Source organism: Barbatula barbatula (genome assembly GCF_947034865.1).
Source record: "Barbatula barbatula genome assembly, chromosome: 3".
Lineage (NCBI taxonomy): Eukaryota > Metazoa > Chordata > Actinopteri > Cypriniformes > Nemacheilidae > Barbatula > Barbatula barbatula.
Window position 1 is genome coordinate 1,169,431 of NC_136764.1, and position 5,840 is coordinate 1,175,270.

A 5,840-nucleotide genomic window follows, 5' to 3' on the forward strand; every position below is an offset into this window, starting at 1 on the left:
ATGTTGAACACCTGATAGCAAAGAAACCAAGGAGGCTAGACAGTAAATGTTTACAATTTACATTATTACATTAAGAGCATTTTATTTGATAGTATTTAACAAAAGGTTTGCTAAAGATCTAAACTTTACACAAACAAAGTATAAGATGAATCAACTGGGGATGTTTTATTTAATTGTCAGACGATTCTTATGTTGCATGCTTTTCACTCAATACATGTATTGAATATACTTTTATTTTCTGACACAAACCAACAGAAATATTAAAAATAATAGCTAGAGAAGGCCACTCTGCAATTACCACCGTATTTTTCTATATGTGTAAAATCTTCTTTTTTCAGACAGATCTGACTAATTTTGTTCAGGATTGTGTGTTAGACATAAGAACATCTTTTAAATGTAAAAATCTAGACTTAAATGAAAAAACTACTAATAAACTTAAAAATGCCTATAGCATGCAGGGAAATGGGGCCACTTATGCAGACAATGTGTCTTGCGAAACGCTGTTAATGGGGGGTTTAAATGTTTAACAACATATAGCTCTCCCAAGATAGACTTCCTCTGGTTTCAGCTTTTAGAAAGTTCTTCATTTAAAAGATTTGATGCTACCCTAGGTTTTAGCCTTATTACTTGAAAGTAATCTTATTACTTGAAAGGTGAATATACGGTTTTGTGTTACCATGTTACATATTTTAAGTTGTTGTTTTAAAATTTGAGTTTAGTTAACACAAAGTTGTCGGGCTTTACACTTACATTTATTAGAAGTTATTAAATCCACTCTTTACAAAACCTATGTCACAATCACACATCTAACAGATAAAAAGCCATAAAACAAAATAAAAACAAAATCACTCTTACAAAACCTATGTCACAACCACACATTTAACAGATTAAAAACCATAAAACAAACTAAAACAAAATCACTCTTACAAAAGCTATGTCACAATCACAGATTAAAAGCCATAAAACAAAACTAAAAACAAAATCACTCTTACAAAAACTATGTCACAATCACACATCTAACAGATAAAAAGCCAAAAACTAAATAAATGTTTACAAAACCTAAGTCACAACCACACATTTAACAGATTAAAAACCATAAAACAAACTAAAAACAAAATCACTCTTACAAAACCTATGTCACAATCACACATTTAACAGATTGAAAGCCATAAAACAAAACTAAAAACAAAATCACTCTTACAAAAACTATGTCACAATCACACATCTAACAGATAAAAAGCCAAAAACTAAATAAATGTTTACAAAACCTAAGTCACAACCACACATTTAACAGATTAAAAGCCATAAAACAAACTAAAAACAAAATCACTCTTACAAAACCTATGTCACAACCACACATTTAACAGATTAAAAGCCATAAAACAAACTAAAAACAAAATCACTCTTACAAAACCTATGTCACAATCACACATCTAACAGATTAAAAGCTATAAAACAAACTAAAAACAAAATCACTCTTACAAAACCTAAGTCACAACCACACATTTAACAGATTAAAAGCCATAAAACTAAATAAATGTTTACAAAACCTAAGTCACAACCACACATTTAACAGATTAAAAGCCATAAAACAAACTAAAAACAAAATCACTCTTACAAAACCTATGTCACAATCACACATCTAACAGATAAAAAGGCAAAAACTAAATAAATGTTTACAAAACCTAAGTCACAACCACACATTTAACAGATTAAAAGCCATAAAACAAACTAAAAACAAAATCACTCTTACAAAACCTATGTCACAATCACACATCTAACAGATAAAAAGGCAAAAACTAAATAAATGTTTACAAAACCTAAGTCACAACCACACATTTAACAGATTAAAAACCATAAAACAAACTAAAAACAAAATCACTCTTACAAAAGCTATGTCACAATCACAGATTAAAAGCCATAAAACAAAACTAAAAACAAAATCACTCTTACAAAACCTAAGTCACAACCACACATTTAACAGATTAAAAGCCATAAAACTAAATAAATGTTTACAAAACCTAAGTCACAACCACACATTTAACAGATTAAAAGCCATAAAACAAACTAAAAACAAAATCACTCTTACAAAACCTATGTCACAATCACACATCTAACAGATAAAAAGGCAAAAACTAAATAAATGTTTACAAAACCTAAGTCACAACCACACATTTAACAGATTAAAAGCCATAAAACAAACTAAAAACAAAATCACTCTTACAAAACCTATGTCACAATCACACATCTAACAGATAAAAAGGCAAAAACTAAATAAATGTTTACAAAACCTAAGTCACAACCACACATTTAACAGATTAAAAACCATAAAACAAACTAAAAACAAAATCACTCTTACAAAAGCTATGTCACAATCACAGATTAAAAGCCATAAAACAAAACTAAAAACAAAATCACTCTTACAAAAACTATGTCACAATCACACATCTAACAGATAAAAAGGCAAAAACTAAATAAATGTTTACAAAACCTGAGTCACAACCACACATTTAACAGATTAAAAGCCATAAAACAAACTAAAAACAAAATCACTCTTACAAAACCTATGTCACAATCACACATCTAACAGATAAAAAGGCAAAAACTAAATAAATGTTTACAAAACCTAAGTCACAACCACACATTTAACAGATTAAAAACCATAAAACAAACTAAAAACAAAATCACTCTTACAAAAGCTATGTCACAATCACAGATTAAAAGCCATAAAACAAAACTAAAAACAAAATCACTCTTACAAAACCTAAGTCACAACCACACATTTAACAGATTAAAAGCCATAAAACTAAATAAATGTTTACAAAACCTAAGTCACAACCACACATTTAACAGATTAAAAGCCATAAAACAAACTAAAAACAAAATCACTCTTACAAAACCTATGTCACAATCACACATCTAACAGATAAAAAGGCAAAAACTAAATAAATGTTTACAAAACCTAAGTCACAACCACACATTTAACAGATTAAAAGCCATAAAACAAACTAAAAACAAAATCACTCTTACAAAACCTATGTCACAATCACACATCTAACAGATAAAAAGGCAAAAACTAAATAAATGTTTACAAAACCTAAGTCACAACCACACATTTAACAGATTAAAAACCATAAAACAAACTAAAAACAAAATCACTCTTACAAAAGCTATGTCACAATCACAGATTAAAAGCCATAAAACAAAACTAAAAACAAAATCACTCTTACAAAAACTATGTCACAATCACACATCTAACAGATAAAAAGGCAAAAACTAAATAAATGTTTACAAAACCTGAGTCACAACCACACATTTAACAGATTAAAAGCCATAAAACAAACTAAAAACAAAATCACTCTTACAAAACCTATGTCACAATCACACATCTAACAGATTAAAAGCCATAAAACAAAACTAAAAACAAAATCACTCTTACAAAAACTATGTCACAATCACACATCTAACAGATTAAAAGCCATAAAACAAAACTAAAAACAAAATCACTCTTACAAAAACTATGTCACAATCACACATCTAACAGATAAAAAGCCAAAAACTAAATAAATGTTTACAAAACCTAAGTCACAACCACACATTTAACAGATTAAAAGCCATAAAACAAAACTAAAAACAAAATCACTCTTACAAAAACTATGTCACAATCACACATCTAACAGATAAAAAGCCAAAAACTAAATAAATGTTTACAATACCTATGTCACAATCACACATCTAATATTGAGTATTTTCTTTATTATCTGAGTATTTTCTTTAACGTATTAACATATAGAAAATACTAATTGTGGTTAACTATATCTTCATTTATGCATGCATTTGAATATTAACCTACATATCATTTTGCTTCACATTAAGAAGTATTCATAGGAATAATAGAATAGAATATATTTAACCACATTTAATTCAAGATGATTTAATTCAAGATGATTGTGAGCAAATGACCAAGATGTTTTAATGACTTAATGTTACAATCAGTATACCTGTTTAATGATTATTTACATAAAATAGTTATATAGCATGTTTAAGAATACTTTTCAACATTTTACAGCAATATAAAATCCAGTGATGTCTGTGAGGCCTAGAGGCCTGAGGCCTAAGGTTCAAATAAAGTTCAGAGGATGAGATACAGAAAACTTAGGTGCTTTCCTCTGACCAATGCATTGCATGGTCAAGGACACATTATGAGTTCACCAAGTTGCTTCACCGGAAGAGAACCGGAAAAGTGTCCAAATATGGGCACATTAATTATTTGTCTATGCGCCAACCAAGATTCCACGATTAAAAACGTATTGTGTTGCCTGGGATCTATTGGTGGCAGAAATAGGGTTATTGGTCATTAAAAATAAGAGATAACGGGAATTTGCCTGATTGGTGTAACAGACGAACCCCCTGCACCAGTTTTTCACTATAAATATGGGGTTGAAAACACTGTATTTTTAGATGCTTTGGGAAGATCTCACTTTGTTTGATTCGAACAAATAAAGTTTACTCTTTGACACCTGGACCTTCTTTGTTTGAGCAATTTTTTGAAAACTACAAGATCAATTTTCCACAACACTAACAGATTAAAAACATAAAACAAACTAAAGACAAAATCACTCTTACAAAAACTATGTCACAATCACACATCTAACAGATAAAAAGCCAATAAACAAAATAAAAACAAAATAAATGTTTACAAAACCTGTGTCACAACCACACATTTAACAGATTAAAAGCCATAAAACAAACTAAAAACAAAATCACTCTTACAAAACTATGTCACAACCACACATTTAACAGATTAAAAGCCATAAAACAAACTAAAACAAAATCACTCTTACAAAACTATGTCACAACCACACATTTAACAGATTAAAAGACATAAAACAAACTAAAAACAAAATCACTCTTACAAAAACTATGTCCAACCACACATTTAACAGATTAAAAGCCATAAAACAAACTAAAAACAAAATCACTCCTTACAAAACTATGTCACAACCACACATTTAACAGATTAAAAGACATAAAACAAACTAAAAACAAAATCACTCTTACAAAACTATGTCACAACCACACATTTAACAGATTAAAAGCCATAAAACAAACTAAAAACAAAATCACTCTTACAAAACTATGTCACAACCACACATTTAACAGATTAAAAGACATAAAACAAACTAAAAACAAAATCACTCTTACAAAACTATGTCACAACCACACATTTAACAGATTAAAAGACATAAAACAAACTAAAGACTTAGACCCAAAAGCTGTGTGGTAGTGTGTGTATTCCATGTCTACCTAGTAGGTAATTTGATTAAGGTATAACCAAAAACCATCATATAGATTTTTGAAAAATAGTCACTAAAACATTACAATAACTATTTATTGGTAAATCAGCTAAAAGTAGCACCTCTTATAAGTGTATGAAGAGCTATAACCTTTTCTATTTTATTTTTACTCAATCTTATGTTTGTTTCATTACATGTCTTAACAACACTAGTAGACATGTAACGGCGTTTGTCTACCAAATGTCTCTATCAAACAACCCTTTAGCATAACAAGAACCCTCAGGACAGGTTTACCCATTTCAGACGGTTCGTCTAGGCATAGCTATCCTAATTAAATATAGATGTCTGTCTTGAACACTTTTTCAAAGCAAACTCTTAGAAGAAACATCACACAAACATTTACATGGTTTCTCTCATTCATTTAAAAAACACAAACAAACTTTCACACAGTAATGTGACCCTCGGTGGTGTCATGTCAAAAGGGTGAAAAACACCCTTTTTAGGTAGACAAGTCGGCTATAAATCTGTCGTTTTTAGATTGAC